This window comes from Lepisosteus oculatus, unplaced genomic scaffold (genome assembly GCF_040954835.1).
Source record: "Lepisosteus oculatus isolate fLepOcu1 unplaced genomic scaffold, fLepOcu1.hap2 HAP2_SCAFFOLD_95, whole genome shotgun sequence".
Classification (NCBI taxonomy): domain Eukaryota; kingdom Metazoa; phylum Chordata; class Actinopteri; order Semionotiformes; family Lepisosteidae; genus Lepisosteus; species Lepisosteus oculatus.
Window position 1 is genome coordinate 99,812 of NW_027168431.1, and position 17,523 is coordinate 117,334.

General features: G+C 48.8%; 13 non-coding genes across 13 annotated transcripts; 4 read left to right on the forward strand and 9 right to left on the reverse strand.

The window, feature by feature from the left end:
• Positions 1 to 553: 553 nt before the first annotated feature.
• On the reverse strand, positions 554 to 626 carry trnak-cuu (transfer RNA lysine (anticodon CUU)). Its single transcript has one exon. It is a non-coding gene; the product is annotated as a tRNA-Lys (tRNA).
• Positions 627 to 1,447: 821 nt separating this feature from the next.
• Positions 1,448 to 1,519, reverse strand: trnam-cau (transfer RNA methionine (anticodon CAU)). The gene has a single exon. It is a non-coding gene; the product is annotated as a tRNA-Met (tRNA).
• Positions 1,520 to 1,798: 279 nt separating this feature from the next.
• Positions 1,799 to 1,881, forward strand: trnal-cag (transfer RNA leucine (anticodon CAG)). The gene has a single exon. It is a non-coding gene; the product is annotated as a tRNA-Leu (tRNA).
• A 2,788-nt stretch (positions 1,882 to 4,669) lies between these two features.
• On the reverse strand, positions 4,670 to 4,742 carry trnak-cuu (transfer RNA lysine (anticodon CUU)). The gene has a single exon. It is a non-coding gene; the product is annotated as a tRNA-Lys (tRNA).
• An 821-nt stretch (positions 4,743 to 5,563) lies between these two features.
• Positions 5,564 to 5,635, reverse strand: trnam-cau (transfer RNA methionine (anticodon CAU)). Its single transcript has one exon. It is a non-coding gene; the product is annotated as a tRNA-Met (tRNA).
• Positions 5,636 to 5,914: 279 nt separating this feature from the next.
• On the forward strand, positions 5,915 to 5,997 carry trnal-cag (transfer RNA leucine (anticodon CAG)). The gene has a single exon. It is a non-coding gene; the product is annotated as a tRNA-Leu (tRNA).
• Positions 5,998 to 8,785: 2,788 nt separating this feature from the next.
• trnak-cuu (transfer RNA lysine (anticodon CUU)) lies at positions 8,786 to 8,858 on the reverse strand. Its single transcript has one exon. It is a non-coding gene; the product is annotated as a tRNA-Lys (tRNA).
• Positions 8,859 to 9,679: 821 nt separating this feature from the next.
• On the reverse strand, positions 9,680 to 9,751 carry trnam-cau (transfer RNA methionine (anticodon CAU)). The gene has a single exon. It is a non-coding gene; the product is annotated as a tRNA-Met (tRNA).
• A 279-nt stretch (positions 9,752 to 10,030) lies between these two features.
• Positions 10,031 to 10,113, forward strand: trnal-cag (transfer RNA leucine (anticodon CAG)). Its single transcript has one exon. It is a non-coding gene; the product is annotated as a tRNA-Leu (tRNA).
• Positions 10,114 to 12,901: 2,788 nt separating this feature from the next.
• On the reverse strand, positions 12,902 to 12,974 carry trnak-cuu (transfer RNA lysine (anticodon CUU)). Its single transcript has one exon. It is a non-coding gene; the product is annotated as a tRNA-Lys (tRNA).
• An 821-nt stretch (positions 12,975 to 13,795) lies between these two features.
• Positions 13,796 to 13,867, reverse strand: trnam-cau (transfer RNA methionine (anticodon CAU)). Its single transcript has one exon. It is a non-coding gene; the product is annotated as a tRNA-Met (tRNA).
• A 279-nt stretch (positions 13,868 to 14,146) lies between these two features.
• trnal-cag (transfer RNA leucine (anticodon CAG)) lies at positions 14,147 to 14,229 on the forward strand. The gene has a single exon. It is a non-coding gene; the product is annotated as a tRNA-Leu (tRNA).
• A 2,788-nt stretch (positions 14,230 to 17,017) lies between these two features.
• Positions 17,018 to 17,090, reverse strand: trnak-cuu (transfer RNA lysine (anticodon CUU)). Its single transcript has one exon. It is a non-coding gene; the product is annotated as a tRNA-Lys (tRNA).
• Positions 17,091 to 17,523: the final 433 nt, after the last annotated feature.

Here is a 17,523-nt window from a genome sequence, read left to right on the forward strand (position 1 = left end):
AAACCTGCGGGCGCAAGTTGGGAGAAGTGACTCTTGCAGAGTGTTGAGCTTCGAGAAGAGGGCTCCGCTCAGGAAGATATTTCCACATGTTGAAGAGTCGCTTTTCGCCCTTTCTTTCCCACATTTTTCCAGTGCGGTTATTGATCGCGTTCAAAATGTTTTCCCAACGTACGTGTTACCTGCAAAATCACAGTGAAACTGTTATGCCGAAAAGATTCCTAATAGTTATTGTATTAGAATAGCTCTCCAATTTCTTAGCCTTCGTACACGCAATGTTTAAGGAAACGCTAGAGTAAATGAAACTGTAAATAGACAGGAGCTCTTCTTAGTTTTCATACAAGTTATGATGGCTGCAGCTCCTATCTGCGTCCGGGTGACCGGAGCCAAGGGATTATCTGCGGAACCTTTGATTTATCTCTCGGGCAAGGAGCTAGATACGCCCTTTTCATCTCGGTTTGATCACACCTGTGCATTAAAACGCAGTGCTCGGTACCATCGAGGTGTAAGAGGTTCAAGGATGAGCGGGAAACTTTGTTAATAAGGAGACGGGCACCGCCCAACGTGGGGCTCGAACCCACGACCCTGAGATTAAGAGTCTCATGCTCTACCGACTGAGCTAGCCGGGCGCCGGTGGAGCTGGTGGTTAACTTGTCCCTGTTGACGGCAATTTGACAAGGTATACTTCCTGGCTTTTCATCATGTGCTGACCGGATTCGAGAGTAGCACACCCTGTTCTTTGTTGATTACTGTACCTCCAGCAGCGCAAATGTCAGTAATCATTGAAATGTACGACCTACAATCTCCTCAGCATGCCCGCGTGGACTCCTCAGTGATCATCCTTCTACGTTCTGCTGTAGTTTTCATGCAAGTGAAAACCGTGCTCCAAATAACAGCGGCACAGTTGTATCCTGCGGTAAGCATTCTTCTAATTCCATCGTTTTGCTCCAGGTAAAAGGTAGCGCATCATAGTGTTGATATTCCAAGGTTTCAGAGTCCGTATTGGATGGCTTGGATGCAGACATCGCTCAGAGCTCCCAGTATGATTTTCCCGAGTTCAGTTTTGCAGTGTTTTAGTGCTTTACTACTTCCAGTGGGCCTTTGAATGCTCTGCTAAGTAGAGACGTGACATAATTACTAATGCGACCGAGTGTGCTGGCTGTTCCTGGTTCGTAATGATTAACGCGAGAAATCAATATAGACATAACTGCTTCGATTTCGAGGTTCAGTTGAAGCTTTCAAAGAAACTATCAAAGACCTCAGAACAACCGAAGACACATTTGGTCATCTCCGTATTGGTGAAGATTAAAGAGTCCCGCAAGTGTCAAGCTTGCACAAACACACACGAGAGAGAAACTCAGGACAGAATTTAAAGAAAGGGAGATGCAGACTATTTGAAGGCACTTTGCTAACCCAATGGCATGCTTAGGAATCGTGCATAGGACACATGTAGCAGAGGATGGTTTCGATCCATCGACCTCTGGGTTATGGGCCCAGCACGCTTCCGCTGCGCCACTCTGCTGACGGCCTCTCTGCGTGTGGCGCACAACTGCTCTTTTTATTTCCTACATAAGTGATGAAAGAGTTGAAAGTTTCAACGACAAACGCAGACGTCACTTTGAGCGCTTGGTGTTGTAGCACAAATCATCACATGCTGCTCTACACTGGATTATAAAAGCCGACACATTTTCCAAACATTTTAATGCTGGAGTCACACTGTAGTATTAATAACAGTGCGATACTCGAGGAGCGCAGTGGGATCGCGGTGGCTCATCAGACCGCCCCGGGACAGGGGGCCCGCGTCAGGATGGCCGAGCGGTCTAAGGCGCTGCGTTCAGGTCGCAGTCTCCCCTGGAGGCGTGGGTTCGAATCCCACTCCTGACAAAAAGCTTGCTCAGTGCCGTCTCCAGTCGGGTGCAAATGGGTGAAGCAGCCTGACGCAGGGAACGTGCGCCGATAGGCGTAGGTGTATCCCCTGCCTCTTCCGATTTAGCTCGTGCTCCATAGGATGGAAGCGGATGCTCTGGCTTTTTGACTCGAATATAACCTGATCACAACAGATGGCCGTGCAGCCCAGTGCTGGTTTAAGAATGCCTCGTGTCTTCAGGCCCCTATTCCTTCAGGTTACCCCTTTGGAATAGTCGTCCGAAAAAGACGGGAAAGGAAAAGCATGTAAGCTCCCACACACTGCGTTAGCATTAGCGGTTGGAATCTGATGGGAGAAAAGCAACCTGGCTCGCCGTCAAGCAATCCATCCCTGGTCTCCCACGTGACAGGCGGGGATACGCACCACTATACTAACGAGGAGCGCTTGCTTGGCGCTTGAAGACACTTCGTCTTGCGGCTACTACTGTTTCCGGTTTCGTCTTTTCTTTTCATTCCTCCCAGAGGAGCGCATGAAAACGTTTCCATCTGCGCCATCCTCACCCCTCCAATGCTATGGTCCCTGCTCCTCCTGGTGCACTGCAAACACTCATTCAGCCGGTTCTTTCAGTTTGAATAATTAGGTCTTCAAAGGCTGGAAGTAGGGCGCAAGACATGCCAATGCCAAAAGCGTGGCTGTGTGCTTCCAGCTGTGAAATGTCACTGGTGGATGTTGAAGACATTACTTCCAAGGCAGCAGGTCCAAGCGATTTAGCGTTTGTACAAGAAGCAGGAAGAGAGAAACGGCACTCTGCCTTTTTCTGGGCAGGCCGAAGCGACAGGAGAAGGGCGCCGTAGTGGGCAGGATTCGAGCCGACGCGGGGAGACCCCAATGGCTTTCTAGCCCATCGCCTTAACCGCTCGGACACGACTACAGGGAGCGCCGCCGCCGCCGGCTTGCAATCATTTAACACGGAGGGCGAGGCGGCGGCGGTAACCTTTTTCAATGTCGCTCTCCGCTTTCCCCCAAAAAAAGCCAAATGACATGCTAGCACTCGGACACCCTTCAGAAGACTGAAGGGTGGCTTAAAGCTGGAAGGATTAGGTCTCCCCGTTCCGACGCGACAATCGAACTTCCTTAGGCAGAGAGAAAGCAACATCGAGGAGCGTCAACAAGACTTTAGAAGCTGCGCCACACGCCACTTTCAGTCGCAGTCACAGCAGTTTTAAAGGCAGGAATCGCCTTTGCGAACGCCATGAGAAACAGAACGCAAGCTCAGGTCCTGCGGTTTAACAAACAGCCACGGCTTTCATGCGACTGGACATTTCTTTTCTGGAGCGAATTCACTTTCAACTTCAAGAAATTCACACAACTTGCGAAATACGAAATACAAATCTGGCTCATCGCTGCACAAGAAATACCGCCGGCTGGCAAGAAAATGACAACGGTGTTTTTCCTTAACGAAAAACTTCCCATGGAGAAAAACAACGGCTGTGCGTCTCTGTCGGCTTGATTCAGTTTAATGCAAGTATTCATTCTCCTCCTGGAAAATACAGCTTGCGAAAGATGAAATACAATTCTTGGCTTTTCTGGGTGAGTGCAGAAGAAATCCTGCCGGCTGGCAGAAGAATTCCAGCCTTTTTTACTCTTTAACCAGAAACTTGCGAATGATACAAAGCAAGCGGGGTGCGTTTCTGTGCAGCTGTTAACTGAACAGCTGCTGCTTCAAGCCCACCCAGGGCTCATTCCGATTTCAACATCATGCCCCCTGAAGGTAGACTGGATTTCTTTGCGAAGCATTCACCTTTTGGACGTTTCAGGAAAGGTGCGTGTCGATGCCAGACTTGAAAAGCTTTCCATACAAAGAAACAACATAGTGCTTTTGATTGATGGGAAACGGCAAGAGCGGTTTGAGCAGCTCCGGCCTCTCAACCGCTTTACAATGTGATCGGCACCTCGGTAGCCAGTTTAGAAGGCTGAAAAGGATGCTGGAAGCACAGCGACGTTCTAAAACCAGCGCTTGAAAAGCATCTGCATACATAAAATGTCCATTTCCCCAAAGCTGAATCTGCATCTTCAGAAGATTGTCAGCTATACGTTTTCGTTCTTTGTTTCCTTTTTTTACGACAAGCTTTCGAGAAATGAACTGTCTATTGTGATGAAGGCTGCATTAGAAATTGTGCATCTAGCTTAGTTCAATGAAATCGGGAGGTGCACCTGTCTCAAGCGGATGGCTCTTTGCAGGCACACTACGGAAACCTGCGGGCGCAAGTTGGGAGAAGTGACTCTTGCAGAGTGTTGAGCTTCGAGAAGAGGGCTCCGCTCAGGAAGATATTTCCACATGTTGAAGAGTCGCTTTTCGCCCTTTCTTTCCCACATTTTTCCAGTGCGGTTATTGATCGCGTTCAAAATGTTTTCCCAACGTACGTGTTACCTGCAAAATCACAGTGAAACTGTTATGCCGAAAAGATTCCTAATAGTTATTGTATTAGAATAGCTCTCCAATTTCTTAGCCTTCGTACACGCAATGTTTAAGGAAACGCTAGAGTAAATGAAACTGTAAATAGACAGGAGCTCTTCTTAGTTTTCATACAAGTTATGATGGCTGCAGCTCCTATCTGCGTCCGGGTGACCGGAGCCAAGGGATTATCTGCGGAACCTTTGATTTATCTCTCGGGCAAGGAGCTAGATACGCCCTTTTCATCTCGGTTTGATCACACCTGTGCATTAAAACGCAGTGCTCGGTACCATCGAGGTGTAAGAGGTTCAAGGATGAGCGGGAAACTTTGTTAATAAGGAGACGGGCACCGCCCAACGTGGGGCTCGAACCCACGACCCTGAGATTAAGAGTCTCATGCTCTACCGACTGAGCTAGCCGGGCGCCGGTGGAGCTGGTGGTTAACTTGTCCCTGTTGACGGCAATTTGACAAGGTATACTTCCTGGCTTTTCATCATGTGCTGACCGGATTCGAGAGTAGCACACCCTGTTCTTTGTTGATTACTGTACCTCCAGCAGCGCAAATGTCAGTAATCATTGAAATGTACGACCTACAATCTCCTCAGCATGCCCGCGTGGACTCCTCAGTGATCATCCTTCTACGTTCTGCTGTAGTTTTCATGCAAGTGAAAACCGTGCTCCAAATAACAGCGGCACAGTTGTATCCTGCGGTAAGCATTCTTCTAATTCCATCGTTTTGCTCCAGGTAAAAGGTAGCGCATCATAGTGTTGATATTCCAAGGTTTCAGAGTCCGTATTGGATGGCTTGGATGCAGACATCGCTCAGAGCTCCCAGTATGATTTTCCCGAGTTCAGTTTTGCAGTGTTTTAGTGCTTTACTACTTCCAGTGGGCCTTTGAATGCTCTGCTAAGTAGAGACGTGACATAATTACTAATGCGACCGAGTGTGCTGGCTGTTCCTGGTTCGTAATGATTAACGCGAGAAATCAATATAGACATAACTGCTTCGATTTCGAGGTTCAGTTGAAGCTTTCAAAGAAACTATCAAAGACCTCAGAACAACCGAAGACACATTTGGTCATCTCCGTATTGGTGAAGATTAAAGAGTCCCGCAAGTGTCAAGCTTGCACAAACACACACGAGAGAGAAACTCAGGACAGAATTTAAAGAAAGGGAGATGCAGACTATTTGAAGGCACTTTGCTAACCCAATGGCATGCTTAGGAATCGTGCATAGGACACATGTAGCAGAGGATGGTTTCGATCCATCGACCTCTGGGTTATGGGCCCAGCACGCTTCCGCTGCGCCACTCTGCTGACGGCCTCTCTGCGTGTGGCGCACAACTGCTCTTTTTATTTCCTACATAAGTGATGAAAGAGTTGAAAGTTTCAACGACAAACGCAGACGTCACTTTGAGCGCTTGGTGTTGTAGCACAAATCATCACATGCTGCTCTACACTGGATTATAAAAGCCGACACATTTTCCAAACATTTTAATGCTGGAGTCACACTGTAGTATTAATAACAGTGCGATACTCGAGGAGCGCAGTGGGATCGCGGTGGCTCATCAGACCGCCCCGGGACAGGGGGCCCGCGTCAGGATGGCCGAGCGGTCTAAGGCGCTGCGTTCAGGTCGCAGTCTCCCCTGGAGGCGTGGGTTCGAATCCCACTCCTGACAAAAAGCTTGCTCAGTGCCGTCTCCAGTCGGGTGCAAATGGGTGAAGCAGCCTGACGCAGGGAACGTGCGCCGATAGGCGTAGGTGTATCCCCTGCCTCTTCCGATTTAGCTCGTGCTCCATAGGATGGAAGCGGATGCTCTGGCTTTTTGACTCGAATATAACCTGATCACAACAGATGGCCGTGCAGCCCAGTGCTGGTTTAAGAATGCCTCGTGTCTTCAGGCCCCTATTCCTTCAGGTTACCCCTTTGGAATAGTCGTCCGAAAAAGACGGGAAAGGAAAAGCATGTAAGCTCCCACACACTGCGTTAGCATTAGCGGTTGGAATCTGATGGGAGAAAAGCAACCTGGCTCGCCGTCAAGCAATCCATCCCTGGTCTCCCACGTGACAGGCGGGGATACGCACCACTATACTAACGAGGAGCGCTTGCTTGGCGCTTGAAGACACTTCGTCTTGCGGCTACTACTGTTTCCGGTTTCGTCTTTTCTTTTCATTCCTCCCAGAGGAGCGCATGAAAACGTTTCCATCTGCGCCATCCTCACCCCTCCAATGCTATGGTCCCTGCTCCTCCTGGTGCACTGCAAACACTCATTCAGCCGGTTCTTTCAGTTTGAATAATTAGGTCTTCAAAGGCTGGAAGTAGGGCGCAAGACATGCCAATGCCAAAAGCGTGGCTGTGTGCTTCCAGCTGTGAAATGTCACTGGTGGATGTTGAAGACATTACTTCCAAGGCAGCAGGTCCAAGCGATTTAGCGTTTGTACAAGAAGCAGGAAGAGAGAAACGGCACTCTGCCTTTTTCTGGGCAGGCCGAAGCGACAGGAGAAGGGCGCCGTAGTGGGCAGGATTCGAGCCGACGCGGGGAGACCCCAATGGCTTTCTAGCCCATCGCCTTAACCGCTCGGACACGACTACAGGGAGCGCCGCCGCCGCCGGCTTGCAATCATTTAACACGGAGGGCGAGGCGGCGGCGGTAACCTTTTTCAATGTCGCTCTCCGCTTTCCCCCAAAAAAAGCCAAATGACATGCTAGCACTCGGACACCCTTCAGAAGACTGAAGGGTGGCTTAAAGCTGGAAGGATTAGGTCTCCCCGTTCCGACGCGACAATCGAACTTCCTTAGGCAGAGAGAAAGCAACATCGAGGAGCGTCAACAAGACTTTAGAAGCTGCGCCACACGCCACTTTCAGTCGCAGTCACAGCAGTTTTAAAGGCAGGAATCGCCTTTGCGAACGCCATGAGAAACAGAACGCAAGCTCAGGTCCTGCGGTTTAACAAACAGCCACGGCTTTCATGCGACTGGACATTTCTTTTCTGGAGCGAATTCACTTTCAACTTCAAGAAATTCACACAACTTGCGAAATACGAAATACAAATCTGGCTCATCGCTGCACAAGAAATACCGCCGGCTGGCAAGAAAATGACAACGGTGTTTTTCCTTAACGAAAAACTTCCCATGGAGAAAAACAACGGCTGTGCGTCTCTGTCGGCTTGATTCAGTTTAATGCAAGTATTCATTCTCCTCCTGGAAAATACAGCTTGCGAAAGATGAAATACAATTCTTGGCTTTTCTGGGTGAGTGCAGAAGAAATCCTGCCGGCTGGCAGAAGAATTCCAGCCTTTTTTACTCTTTAACCACAAACTTGCGAATGATACAAAGCAAGCGGGGTGCGTTTCTGTGCAGCTGTTAACTGAACAGCTGCTGCTTCAAGCCCACCCAGGGCTCATTCCGATTTCAACATCATGCCCCCTGAAGGTAGACTGGATTTCTTTGCGAAGCATTCACCTTTTGGACGTTTCAGGAAAGGTGCGTGTCGATGCCAGACTTGAAAAGCTTTCCATACAAAGAAACAACATAGTGCTTTTGATTGATGGGAAACGGCAAGAGCGGTTTGAGCAGCTCCGGCCTCTCAACCGCTTTACAATGTGATCGGCACCTCGGTAGCCAGTTTAGAAGGCTGAAAAGGATGCTGGAAGCACAGCGACGTTCTAAAACCAGCGCTTGAAAAGCATCTGCATACATAAAATGTCCATTTCCCCAAAGCTGAATCTGCATCTTCAGAAGATTGTCAGCTATACGTTTTCGTTCTTTGTTTCCTTTTTTTACGACAAGCTTTCGAGAAATGAACTGTCTATTGTGATGAAGGCTGCATTAGAAATTGTGCATCTAGCTTAGTTCAATGAAATCGGGAGGTGCACCTGTCTCAAGCGGATGGCTCTTTGCAGGCACACTACGGAAACCTGCGGGCGCAAGTTGGGAGAAGTGACTCTTGCAGAGTGTTGAGCTTCGAGAAGAGGGCTCCGCTCAGGAAGATATTTCCACATGTTGAAGAGTCGCTTTTCGCCCTTTCTTTCCCACATTTTTCCAGTGCGGTTATTGATCGCGTTCAAAATGTTTTCCCAACGTACGTGTTACCTGCAAAATCACAGTGAAACTGTTATGCCGAAAAGATTCCTAATAGTTATTGTATTAGAATAGCTCTCCAATTTCTTAGCCTTCGTACACGCAATGTTTAAGGAAACGCTAGAGTAAATGAAACTGTAAATAGACAGGAGCTCTTCTTAGTTTTCATACAAGTTATGATGGCTGCAGCTCCTATCTGCGTCCGGGTGACCGGAGCCAAGGGATTATCTGCGGAACCTTTGATTTATCTCTCGGGCAAGGAGCTAGATACGCCCTTTTCATCTCGGTTTGATCACACCTGTGCATTAAAACGCAGTGCTCGGTACCATCGAGGTGTAAGAGGTTCAAGGATGAGCGGGAAACTTTGTTAATAAGGAGACGGGCACCGCCCAACGTGGGGCTCGAACCCACGACCCTGAGATTAAGAGTCTCATGCTCTACCGACTGAGCTAGCCGGGCGCCGGTGGAGCTGGTGGTTAACTTGTCCCTGTTGACGGCAATTTGACAAGGTATACTTCCTGGCTTTTCATCATGTGCTGACCGGATTCGAGAGTAGCACACCCTGTTCTTTGTTGATTACTGTACCTCCAGCAGCGCAAATGTCAGTAATCATTGAAATGTACGACCTACAATCTCCTCAGCATGCCCGCGTGGACTCCTCAGTGATCATCCTTCTACGTTCTGCTGTAGTTTTCATGCAAGTGAAAACCGTGCTCCAAATAACAGCGGCACAGTTGTATCCTGCGGTAAGCATTCTTCTAATTCCATCGTTTTGCTCCAGGTAAAAGGTAGCGCATCATAGTGTTGATATTCCAAGGTTTCAGAGTCCGTATTGGATGGCTTGGATGCAGACATCGCTCAGAGCTCCCAGTATGATTTTCCCGAGTTCAGTTTTGCAGTGTTTTAGTGCTTTACTACTTCCAGTGGGCCTTTGAATGCTCTGCTAAGTAGAGACGTGACATAATTACTAATGCAACCGAGTGTGCTGGCTGTTCCTGGTTCGTAATGATTAACGCGAGAAATCAATATAGACATAACTGCTTCGATTTCGAGGTTCAGTTGAAGCTTTCAAAGAAACTATCAAAGACCTCAGAACAACCGAAGACACATTTGGTCATCTCCGTATTGGTGAAGATTAAAGAGTCCCGCAAGTGTCAAGCTTGCACAAACACACACGAGAGAGAAACTCAGGACAGAATTTAAAGAAAGGGAGATGCAGACTATTTGAAGGCACTTTGCTAACCCAATGGCATGCTTAGGAATCGTGCATAGGACACATGTAGCAGAGGATGGTTTCGATCCATCGACCTCTGGGTTATGGGCCCAGCACGCTTCCGCTGCGCCACTCTGCTGACGGCCTCTCTGCGTGTGGCGCACAACTGCTCTTTTTATTTCCTACATAAGTGATGAAAGAGTTGAAAGTTTCAACGACAAACGCAGACGTCACTTTGAGCGCTTGGTGTTGTAGCACAAATCATCACATGCTGCTCTACACTGGATTATAAAAGCCGACACATTTTCCAAACATTTTAATGCTGGAGTCACACTGTAGTATTAATAACAGTGCGATACTCGAGGAGCGCAGTGGGATCGCGGTGGCTCATCAGACCGCCCCGGGACAGGGGGCCCGCGTCAGGATGGCCGAGCGGTCTAAGGCGCTGCGTTCAGGTCGCAGTCTCCCCTGGAGGCGTGGGTTCGAATCCCACTCCTGACAAAAAGCTTGCTCAGTGCCGTCTCCAGTCGGGTGCAAATGGGTGAAGCAGCCTGACGCAGGGAACGTGCGCCGATAGGCGTAGGTGTATCCCCTGCCTCTTCCGATTTAGCTCGTGCTCCATAGGATGGAAGCGGATGCTCTGGCTTTTTGACTCGAATATAACCTGATCACAACAGATGGCCGTGCAGCCCAGTGCTGGTTTAAGAATGCCTCGTGTCTTCAGGCCCCTATTCCTTCAGGTTACCCCTTTGGAATAGTCGTCCGAAAAAGACGGGAAAGGAAAAGCATGTAAGCTCCCACACACTGCGTTAGCATTAGCGGTTGGAATCTGATGGGAGAAAAGCAACCTGGCTCGCCGTCAAGCAATCCATCCCTGGTCTCCCACGTGACAGGCGGGGATACGCACCACTATACTAACGAGGAGCGCTTGCTTGGCGCTTGAAGACACTTCGTCTTGCGGCTACTACTGTTTCCGGTTTCGTCTTTTCTTTTCATTCCTCCCAGAGGAGCGCATGAAAACGTTTCCATCTGCGCCATCCTCACCCCTCCAATGCTATGGTCCCTGCTCCTCCTGGTGCACTGCAAACACTCATTCAGCCGGTTCTTTCAGTTTGAATAATTAGGTCTTCAAAGGCTGGAAGTAGGGCGCAAGACATGCCAATGCCAAAAGCGTGGCTGTGTGCTTCCAGCTGTGAAATGTCACTGGTGGATGTTGAAGACATTACTTCCAAGGCAGCAGGTCCAAGCGATTTAGCGTTTGTACAAGAAGCAGGAAGAGAGAAACGGCACTCTGCCTTTTTCTGGGCAGGCCGAAGCGACAGGAGAAGGGCGCCGTAGTGGGCAGGATTCGAGCCGACGCGGGGAGACCCCAATGGCTTTCTAGCCCATCGCCTTAACCGCTCGGACACGACTACAGGGAGCGCCGCCGCCGCCGGCTTGCAATCATTTAACACGGAGGGCGAGGCGGCGGCGGTAACCTTTTTCAATGTCGCTCTCCGCTTTCCCCCAAAAAAAGCCAAATGACATGCTAGCACTCGGACACCCTTCAGAAGACTGAAGGGTGGCTTAAAGCTGGAAGGATTAGGTCTCCCCGTTCCGACGCGACAATCGAACTTCCTTAGGCAGAGAGAAAGCAACATCGAGGAGCGTCAACAAGACTTTAGAAGCTGCGCCACACGCCACTTTCAGTCGCAGTCACAGCAGTTTTAAAGGCAGGAATCGCCTTTGCGAACGCCATGAGAAACAGAACGCAAGCTCAGGTCCTGCGGTTTAACAAACAGCCACGGCTTTCATGCGACTGGACATTTCTTTTCTGGAGCGAATTCACTTTCAACTTCAAGAAATTCACACAACTTGCGAAATACGAAATACAAATCTGGCTCATCGCTGCACAAGAAATACCGCCGGCTGGCAAGAAAATGACAACGGTGTTTTTCCTTAACGAAAAACTTCCCATGGAGAAAAACAACGGCTGTGCGTCTCTGTCGGCTTGATTCAGTTTAATGCAAGTATTCATTCTCCTCCTGGAAAATACAGCTTGCGAAAGATGAAATACAATTCTTGGCTTTTCTGGGTGAGTGCAGAAGAAATCCTGCCGGCTGGCAGAAGAATTCCAGCCTTTTTTACTCTTTAACCAGAAACTTGCGAATGATACAAAGCAAGCGGGGTGCGTTTCTGTGCAGCTGTTAACTGAACAGCTGCTGCTTCAAGCCCACCCAGGGCTCATTCCGATTTCAACATCATGCCCCCTGAAGGTAGACTGGATTTCTTTGCGAAGCATTCACCTTTTGGACGTTTCAGGAAAGGTGCGTGTCGATGCCAGACTTGAAAAGCTTTCCATACAAAGAAACAACATAGTGCTTTTGATTGATGGGAAACGGCAAGAGCGGTTTGAGCAGCTCCGGCCTCTCAACCGCTTTACAATGTGATCGGCACCTCGGTAGCCAGTTTAGAAGGCTGAAAAGGATGCTGGAAGCACAGCGACGTTCTAAAACCAGCGCTTGAAAAGCATCTGCATACATAAAATGTCCATTTCCCCAAAGCTGAATCTGCATCTTCAGAAGATTGTCAGCTATACGTTTTCGTTCTTTGTTTCCTTTTTTTACGACAAGCTTTCGAGAAATGAACTGTCTATTGTGATGAAGGCTGCATTAGAAATTGTGCATCTAGCTTAGTTCAATGAAATCGGGAGGTGCACCTGTCTCAAGCGGATGGCTCTTTGCAGGCACACTACGGAAACCTGCGGGCGCAAGTTGGGAGAAGTGACTCTTGCAGAGTGTTGAGCTTCGAGAAGAGGGCTCCGCTCAGGAAGGTATTTCCACATGTTGAAGAGTCGCTTTTCGCCCTTTCTTTCCCACATTTTTCCAGTGCGGTTATTGATCGCGTTCAAAATGTTTTCCCAACGTACGTGTTACCTGCAAAATCACAGTGAAACTGTTATGCCGAAAAGATTCCTAATAGTTATTGTATTAGAATAGCTCTCCAATTTCTTAGCCTTCGTACACGCAATGTTTAAGGAAACGCTAGAGTAAATGAAACTGTAAATAGACAGGAGCTCTTCTTAGTTTTCATACAAGTTATGATGGCTGCAGCTCCTATCTGCGTCCGGGTGACCGGAGCCAAGGGATTATCTGCGGAACCTTTGATTTATCTCTCGGGCAAGGAGCTAGATACGCCCTTTTCATCTCGGTTTGATCACACCTGTGCATTAAAACGCAGTGCTCGGTACCATCGAGGTGTAAGAGGTTCAAGGATGAGCGGGAAACTTTGTTAATAAGGAGACGGGCACCGCCCAACGTGGGGCTCGAACCCACGACCCTGAGATTAAGAGTCTCATGCTCTACCGACTGAGCTAGCCGGGCGCCGGTGGAGCTGGTGGTTAACTTGTCCCTGTTGACGGCAATTTGACAAGGTATACTTCCTGGCTTTTCATCATGTGCTGACCGGATTCGAGAGTAGCACACCCTGTTCTTTGTTGATTACTGTACCTCCAGCAGCGCAAATGTCAGTAATCATTGAAATGTACGACCTACAATCTCCTCAGCATGCCCGCGTGGACTCCTCAGTGATCATCCTTCTACGTTCTGCTGTAGTTTTCATGCAAGTGAAAACCGTGCTCCAAATAACAGCGGCACAGTTGTATCCTGCGGTAAGCATTCTTCTAATTCCATCGTTTTGCTCCAGGTAAAAGGTAGCGCATCATAGTGTTGATATTCCAAGGTTTCAGAGTCCGTATTGGATGGCTTGGATGCAGACATCGCTCAGAGCTCCCAGTATGATTTTCCCGAGTTCAGTTTTGCAGTGTTTTAGTGCTTTACTACTTCCAGTGTGCCTTTGAATGCTCTGCTAAGTAGAGACGTGACATAATTACTAATGCGACCGAGTGTGCTGGCTGTTCCTGGTTCGTAATGATTAACGCGAGAAATCAATATAGACATAACTGCTTCGATTTCGAGGTTCAGTTGAAGCTTTCAAAGAAACTATCAAAGACCTCAGAACAACCGAAGACACATTTGGTCATCTCCGTATTGGTGAAGATTAAAGAGTCCCGCAAGTGTCAAGCTTGCACAAACACACACGAGAGAGAAACTCAGGACAGAATTTAAAGAAAGGGAGATGCAGACTATTTGAAGGCACTTTGCTAACCCAATGGCATGCTTAGGAATCGTGCATAGGACACATGTAGCAGAGGATGGTTTCGATCCATCGACCTCTGGGTTATGGGCCCAGCACGCTTCCGCTGCGCCACTCTGCTGACGGCCTCTCTGCGTGTGGCGCACAACTGCTCTTTTTATTTCCTACATAAGTGATGAAAGAGTTGAAAGTTTCAACGACAAACGCAGACGTCACTTTGAGCGCTTGGTGTTGTAGCACAAATCATCACATGCTGCTCTACACTGGATTATAAAAGCCGACACATTTTCCAAACATTTTAATGCTGGAGTCACACTGTAGTATTAATAACAGTGCGATACTCGAGGAGCGCAGTGGGATCGCGGTGGCTCATCAGACCGCCCCGGGACAGGGGGCCCGCGTCAGGATGGCCGAGCGGTCTAAGGCGCTGCGTTCAGGTCGCAGTCTCCCCTGGAGGCGTGGGTTCGAATCCCACTCCTGACAAAAAGCTTGCTCAGTGCCGTCTCCAGTCGGGTGCAAATGGGTGAAGCAGCCTGACGCAGGGAACGTGCGCCGATAGGCGTAGGTGTATCCCCTGCCTCTTCCGATTTAGCTCGTGCTCCATAGGATGGAAGCGGATGCTCTGGCTTTTTGACTCGAATATAACCTGATCACAACAGATGGCCGTGCAGCCCAGTGCTGGTTTAAGAATGCCTCGTGTCTTCAGGCCCCTATTCCTTCAGGTTACCCCTTTGGAATAGTCGTCCGAAAAAGACGGGAAAGGAAAAGCATGTAAGCTCCCACACACTGCGTTAGCATTAGCGGTTGGAATCTGATGGGAGAAAAGCAACCTGGCTCGCCGTCAAGCAATCCATCCCTGGTCTCCCACGTGACAGGCGGGGATACGCACCACTATACTAACGAGGAGCGCTTGCTTGGCGCTTGAAGACACTTCGTCTTGCGGCTACTACTGTTTCCGGTTTCGTCTTTTCTTTTCATTCCTCCCAGAGGAGCGCATGAAAACGTTTCCATCTGCGCCATCCTCACCCCTCCAATGCTATGGTCCCTGCTCCTCCTGGTGCACTGCAAACACTCATTCAGCCGGTTCTTTCAGTTTGAATAATTAGGTCTTCAAAGGCTGGAAGTAGGGCGCAAGACATGCCAATGCCAAAAGCGTGGCTGTGTGCTTCCAGCTGTGAAATGTCACTGGTGGATGTTGAAGACATTACTTCCAAGGCAGCAGGTCCAAGCGATTTAGCGTTTGTACAAGAAGCAGGAAGAGAGAAACGGCACTCTGCCTTTTTCTGGGCAGGCCGAAGCGACAGGAGAAGGGCGCCGTAGTGGGCAGGATTCGAGCCGACGCGGGGAGACCCCAATGGCTTTCTAGCCCATCGCCTTAACCGCTCGGACACGACTACAGGGAGCGCCGCCGCCGCCGGCTTGCAATCATTTAACACGGAGGGCGAGGCGGCGGCGGTAACCTTTTTCAATGTCGCTCTCCGCTTTCCCCCAAAAAAAGCCAAATGACATGCTAGCACTCGGACACCCTTCAGAAGACTGAAGGGTGGCTTAAAGCTGGAAGGATTAGGTCTCCCCGTTCCGACGCGACAATCGAACTTCCTTAGGCAGAGAGAAAGCAACATCGAGGAGCGTCAACAAGACTTTAGAAGCTGCGCCACACGCCACTTTCAGTCGCAGTCACAGCAGTTTTAAAGGCAGGAATCGCCTTTGCGAACGCCATGAGAAACAGAACGCAAGCTCAGGTCCTGCGGTTTAACAAACAGCCACGGCTTTCATGCGACTGGACATTTCTTTTCTGGAGCGAATTCACTTTCAACTTCAAGAAATTCACACAACTTGCGAAATACGAAATACAAATCTGGCTCATCGCTGCACAAGAAATACCGCCGGCTGGCAAGAAAATGACAACGGTGTTTTTCCTTAACGAAAAACTTCCCATGGAGAAAAACAACGGCTGTGCGTCTCTGTCGGCTTGATTCAGTTTAATGCAAGTATTCATTCTCCTCCTGGAAAATACAGCTTGCGAAAGATGAAATACAATTCTTGGCTTTTCTGGGTGAGTGCAGAAGAAATCCTGCCGGCTGGCAGAAGAATTCCAGCCTTTTTTACTCTTTAACCAGAAACTTGCGAATGATACAAAGCAAGCGGGGTGCGTTTCTGTGCAGCTGTTAACTGAACAGCTGCTGCTTCAAGCCCACCCAGGGCTCATTCCGATTTCAACATCATGCCCCCTGAAGGTAGACTGGATTTCTTTGCGAAGCATTCACCTTTTGGACGTTTCAGGAAAGGTGCGTGTCGATGCCAGACTTGAAAAGCTTTCCATACAAAGAAACAACATAGTGCTTTTGATTGATGGGAAACGGCAAGAGCGGTTTGAGCAGCTCCGGCCTCTCAACCGCTTTACAATGTGATCGGCACCTCGGTAGCCAGTTTAGAAGGCTGAAAAGGATGCTGGAAGCACAGCGACGTTCTAAAACCAGCGCTTGAAAAGCATCTGCATACATAAAATGTCCATTTCCCCAAAGCTGAATCTGCATCTTCAGAAGATTGTCAGCTATACATTTTCGTTCTTTGTTTCCTTTTTTTACGACAAGCTTTCGAGAAATGAACTGTCTATTGTGATGAAGGCTGCATTAGAAATTGTGCATCTAGCTTAGTTCAATGAAATCGGGAGGTGCACCTGTCTCAAGCGGATGGCTCTTTGCAGGCACACTACGGAAACCTGCGGGCGCAAGTTGGGAGAAGTGACTCTTGCAGAGTGTTGAGCTTCGAGAAGAGGGCTCCGCTCAGGAAGGTATTTCCACATGTTGAAGAGTCGCTTTTCGCCCTTTCTTTCCCACATTTTTCCAGTGCGGTTATTGATCACGTTCAAAATGTTTTCCCAACGTACGTGTTACCTGCAAAATCACAGTGAAACTGTTATGCCGAAAAGATTCCTAATAGTTATTGTATTAGAATAGCTCTCCAATTTCTTAGCCTTCGTACACGCAATGTTTAAGGAAACGCTAGAGTAAATGAAACTGTAAATAGACAGGAGCTCTTCTTAGTTTTCATACAAGTTATGATGGCTGCAGCTCCTATCTGCGTCCGGGTGACCGGAGCCAAGGGATTATCTGCGGAACCTTTGATTTATCTCTCGGGCAAGGAGCTAGATACGCCCTTTTCATCTCGGTTTGATCACACCTGTGCATTAAAACGCAGTGCTCGGTACCATCGAGGTGTAAGAGGTTCAAGGATGAGCGGGAAACTTTGTTAATAAGGAGACGGGCACCGCCCAACGTGGGGCTCGAACCCACGACCCTGAGATTAAGAGTCTCATGCTCTACCGACTGAGCTAGCCGGGCGCCGGTGGAGCTGGTGGTTAACTTGTCCCTGTTGACGGCAATTTGACAAGGTATACTTCCTGGCTTTTCATCATGTGCTGACCGGATTCGAGAGTAGCACACCCTGTTCTTTGTTGATTACTGTACCTCCAGCAGCGCAAATGTCAGTAATCATTGAAATGTACGACCTACAATCTCCTCAGCATGCCCGCGTGGACTCCTCAGTGATCATCCTTCTACGTTCTGCTGTAGTTTTCATGCAAGTGAAAACCGTGCTCCAAATAACAGCGGCACAGTTGTATCCTGCGGTAAGCATTCTTCTAATTCCATCGTTTTGCTCCAGGTAAAAGGTAGCGCATCATAGTGTTGATATTCCAAGGTTTCAGAGTCCGTATTGGATGGCTTGGATGCAGACATCGCTCAGAGCTCCCAGTATGATTTTCCCGAGTTCAGT